The 12,564-nt window shown below is 44.5% G+C and overlaps 1 protein-coding gene across 5 annotated transcripts in view; it reads left to right on the top strand.

Moving 5' to 3' along the window:
• Positions 1-1,882: 1,882 nt before the first annotated feature.
• The window catches only part of RAPH1 (Ras association (RalGDS/AF-6) and pleckstrin homology domains 1), an 80,405-nt gene continuing 69,723 nt past the window's right edge, over positions 1,883-12,564 (top strand). For 4 of the 5 annotated variants that reach the window (XM_081196235.1, XM_081196234.1, XM_081196233.1 and 1 more), the window contains exon 1: positions 1,883-2,267. The gene's annotated coding sequence lies outside the window, so the exon portion shown is untranslated. The remainder of the gene's footprint in view (positions 2,268-12,564) is intronic. The other variant, XM_081196236.1, reaches the window with a different exon arrangement.

Below are 12,564 nucleotides of genomic sequence, written 5' to 3'. Positions count from 1 at the left end.
ACCACATATGCTGAAAAGGACTGAAGCAACATATTTAGGGTGTTGCAGGAGGCCCCCTATGACAGGGTGCCAAGGGGAGAGGGTGGGTACAACACTGAGAAGATCTGTAATGGAGAAGATTCCTTAAAAGGTAAAGGGACCCCTGACCATTAGGTCCAGTCGTGACCGACTCTGGGGCTGCGGCGCTCATCTCTTTTTATTGGCCGAGGGAGCCGGCGTACAGCTTCTGGGTCATGTGGCCAGCATGACTAAGCTGCTTCTGGCGAACCAGAGCAGCGCACAAAAACGCCGTTTACCTTCCCGCTGGAGCGGTACCTATTTATCTACTTGCACTTTGACGTGCTTTCGAACTGTTAGGTGGGCAGGAGCTAGGACTGAGCAACAGGAGCTTACCCCGTCGCGGGGATTCGAACCACCGACCTTCTGATCGGCAAGTCCTAGGCTCTGTGGTTTAACCCACAGCGCCACCCGCGTCCCAGAAGATTCCTTGGGGGGCACCAAATTCTGGCCTCGCACAGGGAGCCACATTACGAAAGATTACCGCCTCGGCCAACCGGCAACCCATCTTGTATTTGTGCAAAGGGTTCTTCATGCCTTGGCAAAGAACCTCAGCTCAGCCGGCAAGCATGATCTTAAATCTCAGGGTTGTAAGTCGGAGCCCCACATTGGGCAGAAGGATTTCTTTTTTGGGGGGGGGAGTATCGGACGAGACGACCCGCGTTTTACTTTCCAAGTCGACGACTCCGTGACCAGAACCTCACTTGGGTCCTGACCGAAATTGATGACCAATTTAAATAAAATATTGGCGGCCTGTGGAATGCCCTTCCATCAGACATCAAGACCAGGGGTCAGCAAACTTTTCCAGTAGGGCGTCAGCCCACCGTCCCTCAGACCATGTCGGGGCCGGACTATATTTTGAAATAAAAAAAAGAACAAATTCCTATGCCCCACAAATAACCCAGAGATGCATTTTAAAGAAAAGCACACATTCTCCTCATGTAAAAACACCAGGCAGGCCCCGCAAATAACCCAGAGATGCATTTTAAATAAAAGGACACATTCTACTCATGTAAAAACACACTAATCCCTGGACCACCCGGGGGCCGGATTTAGGTGATTGGGTCAGATCCGGCCCCCAGGCCTTAGTTTGGCTACCCATGGTCAAGACTATCTGACTTTTCGAAGACATCTGAAGGCAACCCCGTATAGGGAAATTTTAAACGTCTAATGTTTTATCATTTTTTATGTGCTGTAAGCCGCCCATTATTATTATCCAAGTTAAAGATACCAAACTTCAACTCTTCCTCATAATTTGGCATCTGAAGTGTGCATGTGCACAAAAGATTATACCCAGAACTTAGTTGGGTCTCTAAGGTGCTACTGGACAATTTTTAAAAAATTTTTATTCCTCATAAAGTTTGGTTTCCAGACCTTTCATCCTCTAGGCTGCCCTCCTCTGCACATATTCTGGGAACCAGGGTATAAATTATTATTATTATTATTATTATTATTATTATTATTATTATTATTATTATTATTATTATTATTATTATTATTTTATGAAGGGGGGGCAGTAGGTAAGCCCCTTCCCACATAACCCATCGCATGATGCCATTTGAATGGCAAGGCCCATCAACTGTTATTTTGCGGGGGGCTCCGTCGAATATTTGTTTGGAGGCGGGGCCGGAGGGACCCCGGAGTTTGGCTCCTAGGGGCGGGGGGGGGGACTCTTCGCATGCTCAGAGGAGCTCTCGTTCCGCGGATTGGCGGGAGGGGCGCGAGGAGGGCGAGGCTAGTTTCCTCCTCCTCCTCCTCCTCCTCCTCCTCCTCCTCCTCGCGCGGGAGGCCCAGTCGGAGCGGAGCCGGGCGAGAGGCATCTCCTTGCCGCTCCCCCGCAGCCGCCGCCGCCGGAGGAGGAGAAAGGCGGGGAGGCGCGGCGAGGCCTGCGCGCCGGAAGTGAGCTGACTGAGGGGAGAAGAAGGAGAAGGTGGAGGAGAAGGAGAAGCGGGGCGGAGGAGGAGGAGGGAGCCCGGCCGGCTGCGCGGAGCTGCTCGCGGTGTGGCTGCTGCGGCTTGTGTGTGAGGGAGAGGAAGATTGTGAGGCGTCGGAGGAAGGAAGGAAGGAATCTCGTCAGCCTTGGCTGGAGGGGTTTCCGCGGGCGGGCGGAGGAGGCAGCCAAGCCCAGCCAGGGCGCTGAGGGAAAAGGAGGAGGAGGAGCAGCCGCCGCCGGGTGTCCAGCAGGAGCAACAGCCGCCGCCGCCGCCACGGTGAGAGCCCCGCTTGCCTCCCCTCCCCGCCACACCTTCCCCCCGAAACCTCCCCACACCCGGCGTTGTGGGTGTGAGGGAAAGTGGGGGGGGGGGCTTCTCTTCTTCCGCCGCCTCCTCCCCCAGGAGCCTTACCCCGGGGTGGGATGTGAGTAAGGGGGTGCGGTGGGGTGGGGCCGGAGAGAGACCCCCCCCGCCAGTACTTCGGCCTTTGCCGCCCGCTTTCCCTCCCCCCCCCCGCCGCCCCTTTTCGCCAGGCGCTTTTCCTCCCCTCGCTGGGGAGGGTCTCCCGTTTTTTATTGTCCCTGCTTGCGGGTCGCAGCGTGGGGAGGGGGCGGTCAGAGGTATGAATGTCTTCTTCCCCCACCCCCCAAAAAAGCTAAGTAAGTGTTGGGAGAGGGATTCATGTTTCGAAACGTACCCCACCCTGCCTCACCCCACCCCACCCCACGGATGAACTTATATCTGTATCCACATCTATAGATCTATATATGTGTATCTGCATCTATATCCAAATCTATATCTATATATCTGCATCTTTATCCATATCTATATCTTTATCTATATCCACATCTATAGATCTGTAGCCACATCTATATTTCGATATAGCTATATATCCACAGCTATATAGCTATATATCCATATCTATATCCACTATCCACATCTATATAGCTATATATCTATATCTATATCCACTATATCCACATTTGTATAGCTATATATCCATATCTATATATCTTTATATCTATACCCACATCTATATAGCTATATATCCATATCTATGTATGTGTGTGTGTTTTCATTGGGAGAATGGGTGCAGCAGGGTCTTTTCTGAATTATTATGGGGGGGTGCACGACTTGGGTATATTTATGTACAGCGCATTTCTGCATGCAGGAAAGGTCTCCACGGAGCAAGCAACCCAGCGAGCCAGTCCCCTTTTCCTCCAGCCTGCATGCGAGAAGGGAGGGATGGGCTTGCAGCAGAAAACAGCATTACAGTACATCCCTTCTCTGTCTGTTGCTATACCCAACTGCTTGTGGATCCAGCCTCCACCCTTACACCCCTCCTTCCTTCTGGAATCTGTTAAGCGCAGGCTGTGCGCTGGAGAGAGAGGGGTTGGTCTAGTACTCTGGTTAGCTCCCCTCTCCCCCGCCCCCCCAAATCTGAAATCTCTCCCAGCGGCATTCCCGAGGATTGCTGTCAAATAGGCAGAGATTTGAACGTAAAAATAGGAAAGCAATAGCACTTAGCTGAGCTTTCAGAACGGACTTGGAGGCTGTCAGAGGAAGGGTTTGCTCAGGACTGAGGCATTCAGGCAGTGCCAGCGGGGGGGGGGGGGACACACTCCGCCCTGTGGAGCTGGCAGACCAACATAGCGCCTCTCTTGCAAGGATATGCAAATCCGTGTGGAATAATTCTTGCGAAAGCCTCGCAAATTAAGAACTTGAGGGCAAAGGGGTTGCAAGCATGGCTTGGCGTGAAATAAATGTTTCCTTTCAGAATGTGTTCGCATAGCTGTACAGAGAATAGTGGGGTTGGCATGGTGTTGAAGAATCCTGCCGGCACAGCTGGTGGCTACCATTAGGATGAGGAGAGGTTTCTAGTGCATGGTGAGGATTATTGGTGAAATGGGAAGGATGAAGTAGGAGAAATGCTTTTTGTTGTAGAGAACTGTTTGATCATGTTTGTTCCCAGTAATTGCCGTTTTTGCAATAATGTATACTGGCCTCTTGTGCAAAAAGGAGCAAAACTTAAGATAAGGCAGAAATGGTAATGAAAGTGCCTGCTTGAACTAGCACTGTTACAGATCCGCATAATACCAGCAGTTGTAAGAAATCTATCTTTTATTTTCGTTATTTCATAAAAATTCTATACTGCTTGATTGTAAAAACAAATAAACCCCCCCAGACCCCACACAGTTGTTAACAAAGGCAAGTTTAGTGTGATGCATCTGATGTATCTGAAAGTTCACTCAGTAGATTTCTAGATTTCCCATCAACCAAAGTCTTCTGGGTGGTTTATAAAAAATGTAGTTTAGACCCCACAAGTCATGTGAATTCTGGGAAGGACAATGTGGCACTGAAAGGTGGAAAGGGATAATATGTAAAGGAGACAGAAGAATCGTAGTGGGGAGTATATACATGTTCCAAGGAAACATATACAACAAGGGAAAAAAATAAGGCTGCAGAGATGTGAAAGAAATAATGGATGCGTAGCAGGTATCAATGACACAAGAAAAGGTTGTCTTTGGATTTTTGAAGTGTTCCAAAAGCAGATATTTTACAAGGGTCCTGCCTTTTACAAGAGGTGGAAGCTACCATTCTAATGATAACACTAAAGTAGTGCAAGATGAATATTTTTTATATCTGAAAGGCTCTTAGCTGGCTTATCACAGTTTTCTCTGGTTTAATTCAAATTAATTTTTATGGTTACTCTTTTGGGGGGGGGAAACTTTTCTTTCTCCCTCTAAGATTCAGTTTCCTGAAACCAAATATGTGTGTAGAAATGCAGGTACATATCATATTTGAACAGTTTTGCCACTTTTGTGTAGCCTGTTAAATTATAGCCCTCTGCTTACTGAAGCAACCCTTGTAAGTGAAGGGGCGGAGAAGTGTAAGGATCTGGAAAAATGCTGAATCAGATTCCAGCGTCTCAGTGTCTTTCTCCAGTGACTAAATTTGACAGTGCGGGCTGTTAATGTGCCAGTTTCTCTTATGGTTATGTGTACAGAATATAGATCTAGTTGTTTTGCCATGCCTCACTTGGTATGTAGCCCTTCTCTGTATGTTGCACTGCATTCCAGAATACAACAGTATTCCAGGAACAAGCAATTTTAAGGAGACAGTTTGAGGAAAGTGCATGTGAGTAGGAAATAATGCTGAGGGAGACCACAACTGGGATTGTAATCTTATTCATACTTGGAGTAAACTGCAATTCCTATTGAACACATTGAGGATCAATCTGCAAATACAGTAAACTCTTCTGGAATCTAAAATATTCATATGAGGTTGCATCTGTTTGTTGATTTCACTTGTTTGTTAATTTATCAAACACTAATGCATTTAAACGTTATGGCAATTCTATTGTATGTGGGTTTTAAAAAATCCTTTCTCTCTTGTTATACATTTACAGTGGTACCTTGAGTTACAAACACCTTGGGTTACAAACACTTTTCGGGTTACAGACTCCACTAACCCAGAAGTAGTACCTCGGGTTAAGAACTTTACCTCAGGATGAGAACAGAAATTGCGTGGTGGTGGTGCACACTGGTGGCGCATCAGCAGCGGGAAGCCCCATTAGCTAAAGTGGTACCTCTGGTTAAGAACGGCTTCAGGTTAAGAACGGACCCCCGGAACTAATTAAGTTCATAACCAGCGGTACCACTTATTAGAATGTTTTAGGCACGAGATGCATGTTTAAGGGTAGTATTATCAGGTTGTTGCTGGGGGGCTCAGGACAGCATCACAGGTGAAACTATGCTCAGGGAAACCTGGAACAATTCCATAGCAAATAGCTATGCAGAGTCCCACCAAGTGGTGGTGAAGGGGTTGGCTTTTGCAGTGCCCTTGGCAGAGAAGTAGCATGCACAATTACCGAGATCAGCTCTAGCAGTGAGTCCCAGGGGTGGCCACACTTAGGGAAGAAGAAGGAGAAGAAGAAATTTTATTTATACCCTTCCCTCCCCAGCCAAGACCGGGCTCAGGGCAGCTGATACCAGATAAAAACAATTGATTGAAATACAACTTAAAAACAAGATTAAAATACAACATTAAAACATTAAAATGCAGCCTCATTTCAGTAGGAACTCAAAGCAAAAACTTTTTTAGGGATGAAAACGTCAAGTCTTCACCGAGGCCAACTATCCAGACTGGTCCTACATGGGCCAGAAAAAATCCAGGGAAGTCCCCAAATAGGAGTTCATCACAGAAAGAAAAAGGAAAGAGGGGGAGGGGATCAAGTTGATTCCAAGCCAAAGGCCAGGTGGAACAACTCTGTCTTACAGGCCCTGTGGAAAGAAATCCGATCCTGCAGGGCCCTGGTCTCATGAGACAGAACATTCCACCAGGCCGGAGCCAGTGTTGAAAAGGCCCTGGCTCTGGTTGAGGCTAATCTAACTTCCTTAGGGCCCGGGACCTCTAGGGTGTTACTATGTATGGACCTTAAGGTCCTCCGTGGGGCATACTGGGAGAGGCGGTCCCGTAGGTATAGTACTGTTGCGGAGGAGGCACTGAGCTGGTATGTTAGGCTTGGAGACAAAAACCAGGCCGCTCTTGCAGCTGTTCCTTGGCTGGGAACTCCTCTCTCCACCACCCTTCAAGGCATTGCCTTCTGGCACCACTTCTCCCTAGTTGTCTTGCTCTCCACTTTGAAAAAGGAAGTGTGTTTTATTTCAGCCACAGCTGGAACCCAGACTCCTCATTGACCTGCACCATCACCTCTTGTCCTGGTGGCTGCTGCTTCCCCTGAAGGTGGGGTTGCCCCACACTGTCACCTCTTTGAGAAATTTTGGACCTTTTCCCTATTTTGAACTGGGACCCAATGAGAAGTCCCCTCCCCCCACCAAGAGGAAGTTAAGCTTCAGAGCAGGGATGCAGGGAGGTGAGGGAACCAGCTAGCAACAGGTACGTACAAACAAGGTTGAGGCAATTCTTCCTCAAAGAACAAGACTAGTAACTGGAATCTGTATAAGACAAATATGGCAAGCATATATCCTTTCTCTCTCTCCTTCCCTCCAGCACCAGATCTTCCCTGGAACATTTGTACAACAGACCTGATAAAGTTTGATAAATTCCTGATTTGAGAACTGGAAATAGTTTATTTTCCATTGTCTCCTCCATTCCTGCCCCCGCCCCCATATATGGGCAGCAACCATTCTGTGTGCATTCGATTGACGTGCATCTGCTGACACATGAGTCCTTTTCGACCTCAAAGAGGCTGGAATGGGGGTTGGGGGGTTGCCTGTGTATAAAACACTCTTAAATGATATTATTTGTGCATACTTTATTGCTTTTTAATATTCTAGAGGCACACCACCATTTGGTTTTAGGGACTTGATGCCCATTGATGTGTCAGGGGTCAGGGTCAGACACATCCAACTCATACCATTTATTTTACCGTTTTTAATGCTAAATGAAAACCTTTTGGATTATTTTCACTACTCATTTTTATCAGCAGCTGTGTATAAACTCAGCCCTAGTTTTTGTTTTTTTGTTAACCTGTCCTGGCTTTAGACCATAGTTAGTTTTGCTATTTCCTCTGGGTATCTGGAGTTTGATAAATCCCTGATTTGAAAACTGGAAAGATTTTATCTTCCATTGTCTCCATCATTAATTATGATAATATCTTCAGAACGTTATTCCCTATTGAGAAAGAGGAATGTGATTGGGAACAATATTTTGGATGCTTGTTGATTTCTGCACATGGCATATTTTCAAAACACTCCATGCTTTTTTTGGTATGTAGATATATTGGTTGGTTTACATTTGTAGAGGCCCAGAAAATGTTGCCATGGCTTGTTCTTATGACACTCCCATCTTGCAGACCTTGGGTAATAGACCAGTACAGTTACAAACCAGCAATAGGAGACCAGGTAAAAAAAACCATAAATGCAAGAACCAGACACTGCAAAAAACCACATGCCAGCTTTGTCCCCATATCTACCCAGGCAGCACTGTTATAGAGTCTGATAACGTCAGCCACATTATCATGGGTTCATTTACCTGCTCCTTTCCTTATGTGATATGTTGCTTTTTTTATATTGTTTCGTACATCACTTAATTTTTTAAAAAAATTAAGGTAAGGATTTTATAAATTTTTTGATATTAAATGCCATCGTCTGCCAGCAATGCCCTTCTGCATCCTACAATTGATCAATCTCTGTATTAAAGAATAAGCAGACAAACATGATATCAGAAATAGCAATATGCAGAAACCAGTAGGAAGACATAATAGGAGACTTTATGCAGCAGATTTTAAGGTGTCTATCATTAGAACAAGGACACTTCATAGGGAAACTCCAGCGTGAAATCATATTTTGTCAGGCAATACAGTTTTGTAACCTGTGGCTTGAATTCAAATTACAGATCTGTGTCCACCAAATGAGGATTAATTTACCAATGCCCAGAGTGTTTTTGTTATCCCCAAAACTGCCATTTTGGTCACTGTACTTTTACATTCCACTTCCCCTGTAACTCCACTTCCATCCATATGCATGTATGGATAATATGGTTGTATTACACTCAGTGCATCTGATTAAGTGGACTGCGGTCCACAAAAGCTGATGTCATAAACAGTGTATTATTGTTTAAGATGTTGTTTGTTTCTTTTCAAGTGGTATCTTAAAACCATTTGATCTATTATGAGGAACCAAAGTTATTTTACAGAACTTCTTTCTGTCATCAGATATATGTTTCATTATCTTACTCTTGTGACTCTAGCTTGGTTTCCTCATGAGTTACACCCTTATACCGTCATTGATAATTTCTGTATGTATGAGGCAGACCAAATTTCTGTAGTTTTCATCTTTGTCTAGCCACACTACTTTTAACACTTTTTTCATTCCATTTATCACTCTTTTCCCAGCCTTTCTCCTTGTTGTATAGGTTCTTCATTTGGTGCAGCCCTGGGATACTGTGTCAAATATTTTGCAGATTTGTTATTTTTCAGACTATCCCCTGTCATTTCCATTACACAAACATTATGGTGGAAATGAGCTATGCAGATAGGGTTCATTTGGAAAACATGTTAGCAAATAGGACTGATTGGAACCAGGGGCATGTGACTCCGGCCATCTTGTGTGTACCACTACCTTAGCAAGGATTGTGCTAATAGCCTTTTTGTTTATTTCCAAGCTTCATTTCTCCCCTCTCCTGTTCTACAATTTGTTCACCATTTATATTGAGGCTACATATTTGCACTGCCTCTCAATTTCTAACATAAGTCATCTCCTCTCCTTTGAAAGAACATAGGCTTATTTGAAGAAGAAAAATCTAGGACTTATGTAGGTGTGGAGGAAGCTAGTCCATCATTTGAGTGTATGTGTTTAGTACATGCTCTGGACTCATATGTGACACAATATCACTAGTTCTATATTTTTTAAAAATCAAGCTTGCCCTTCCAGACTTATAATTCATCCTTATATCCAGTAGGAAAACCATTGCTGGTATCCTGCAAACATTATACAGTAATTGTTAGGCATCAGACACGTTTTGTGACTGGCACAGTTCCAACTGTGACCACATGGAGGTCTCTGGAATGCCAGGTTGGCAAATGACATCTCTGGTTGGCCCCTCCAGCTTTCTTAAGCTGGTAAGCAGAAGAGCTTATTTATTGCATTTAGTAAAGGTAAAGGGACCCCTGACCATTAGATGCAGTCGTGGTTGACTCTGGGATTGTGGCGCTCATCTCGCTTTATTGGCCGAGGGAGCTGGCGTATAGCTTCCGGGTCATGTGGCCAGCATGACTAAGCCGCTTCTGGCGAACCAGAGCAGCGCATGGAAACGCCATTTACCTTCCCGCTGGAGCGGTACCTATTTATCTACTTGCACTTTGAGGTGCGTTCGAACTGCTAGGTTGGCAGGAGCAGGGACCGAGCAACGGGAGCTCACCCCGTCGTGGGGATTCGAACCGCTGACCTTCTGATTTAGTCCTAGGCTCTGTGGTTTAGCCCATAGCGCCACCTGGGTCCCTTTTTTTGCATTTATATCCCACCTTTTTCTCCAAAGAGTACATGGTTTCACCCCCTCCTCAGTTAATCCCTACAGTGACCCTGTGAGGCAGATTAAGAGGCTGTGTCACCCAGTGAGCTTCATGACTGAGGGGGGATTTGAACTCTGGCCTCCCAGGTCCTTATCTGACACTCTAACCACTACACCACACTGATTTCCTAGAGTACTTCTGCTATGGGGCAGCTGTATAAATTAAGTAGGTAAATGAACATGGGAAGAGCAAAATGTCACAGAGAAGGATCTGAAATATTTTCCTTGAAGCTTGAATTTGTTTTATTTTGAATTGTTTTATTTGATGTTTTAATGTCAACTTTGAGATTTTTTCCCTTAAAACATAAAGTGGTATAGAAATGAAGACGATTATGATAATAATATCTGGGGGTGGTGGTCCGTAGACATACCGTTGTGGCAACTGTAACCCAAGTTTAAGGTCCCATTTGGTGATTAGCTTATATACCTGAGTTTCTAACACCATAGTTTTTTGATTACCCAAACCCTGCTGAGCTACATAAATATGGACATGCTAAAACCCACAATCTGAAGCCATGCTTTTTGTTGGTTTATTAATTTGGTTTATTTTAACTATGGTTTGGTATTAATTGTGAACCTGGCACTCTTCCATAGCAATGGTTTGTTTGCCCATCCCAACTCAGGTGTGCAATCTAGCTACAAAGCACAATCAACTGGAAAACAAATCAAGCTTTGGAGAAAAAAGCCATGGTTTGTTTGATCACCTGTGGGACTGCTTGTTGTTCAGTGGTGCTTTGTTAAACAAACAGCAGCTTAGTATGTGTGAACAAGGGCCTTTGTATTTTTCTAAAAATGTTGTGTATATGACTGCTGTAGTCTATAGTTTATCCCTTCTGGGACTATAGGATGTTAGGTGCTAGCATTATCTAGTAATGGCTCAGCATTCCAAACAGTTGCACTGTCTTTGTGTAAAAAAAGATTGTAATCTGGTTTCTTTGGCAAAAGCATATCAAATATTAGAAACATAAAACTAGGTCAGAGATGTTTTTAAAATGATGAATGAGAACCACAGAACCATTAAACTATCTGGGTCACATTTTTCAGTTTTTTCTTTTTACTTTAAGTACACATTTTATTATGCCTATTAACACACACAAAAAAAACATTCTCACTAGAAGACCATCCTGCATTGTTTTAAAAGCTGTTTTTTGGGTTTTTTTTAACTTTAAAAGTGAATTGCTTTTATGGCATAATGCAGTTTCCCAAACCTTTTCCCTTTGTGGACCACTTGAAAATTGCTGATGGTCTCGGTGGACCATTTAATGATTTTTTTGCCTATTGTAGCAGTTGCAGTGCACTGTGCTAGATGCTGTTATGATTTTTAATTGCATTTTTATTGCTTTTTTGTTTCTTCTAATGTATGTATTGCAATTTGCATTCCATAGAATTCAAATTGTAATGCAGTGTAATACAATATAAGATATAAATGAAGCAATACAAGTACAAAAAAATTCAGCATAGACATGCTACAGACTCATAGAATCGTAGAGTTGGAAAGGACCCTGAGGTTCATATAGTCCAACCCCCTTCAATGCAGGAATACGTAGGTGTCCCTTGCGGGGATCTGTGTAGAAACTAGCCTACTGCATAAAGTTAAAATTCATGTTGATTGCTCCACTCACTTTTGTCTCTTGTCCCACCCACCGCTGGCATGTGGGCTCTGGAAAGTTGCCCAGAGGGGAATGCAGCCTTTGAGCTGAAAAGTTTCCTTAGCCCAGCCATGATGTGTCTAAGCTAAACACAGTGCTGTGCTTGGGTGGATATGCACGTGACGTTGGTGGTTCCAGGAGCAAGGTTAGTTTCAGTTTGTTGCTCAGGTGCTCACCAGGGGAAAAGTTCAGGTGGCAATTACTCTTGTAAAAAGTCGTCCTTTTCTCAACTTTCCCTTGCACACAGTTCCCCACTATTTCCATGCCTGATCCTCTCTCCTATATGCAGCCCCCTTTGTGCACACACCCTTATAAAATTCAGTCCCCTTTTCTCTGCCTCCTCCTTTTCACAGCTCTCCCTTGCACCCAGGACGCCCTCATTCCTATCCTCCTCTCTTGTACTACAGTTCCCTTCTTCCCACTCCCATGCCAATATATGTTACTGTATCTGTAAGATGAATAGAACTTTATGAGCAAGTCTGTCTGCTACCTAACATTGATCAGTGATTGATCACTTCTTTACTAAGGTAACAATTCTTGTCTCAAATGCCACACACCCTTCCTCATCTCTCACTACAGTTCCTTTTGTTTACATGAGCCTTAAAGTAGGAGGGCTGGTTCAATTCTGAAGGATTGAAGTAGGCTACAAAACAAATAGAACCTATGGCCCTAGTAAAATTATGAGAGACTATGGCTGTCATTAATGAATAGCTTTTACTGGGGCGGGAGCAACCTTAGTGGGGGGGGGGGAGCAGGGAGGAAACCAAAATAAATTGACTCAAGTGGAGCAACAAAATGGCAATACATATGCAACATATTCGGTGTCGGCGGGGCAGGAAGTAGATGAAAATGAAAGAGAACTTGATTCCATGAGAATACTATGTGTCGCT

The sequence above is a fragment of the Podarcis bocagei genome (genome assembly GCF_964188305.1).
Source record: "Podarcis bocagei genome assembly, chromosome: 1".
NCBI lineage: Eukaryota > Metazoa > Chordata > Lepidosauria > Squamata > Lacertidae > Podarcis > Podarcis bocagei.
Note: the sequence above shows the minus strand (reverse complement) of the source record. Positions and strands in the feature narration are given on the sequence as shown.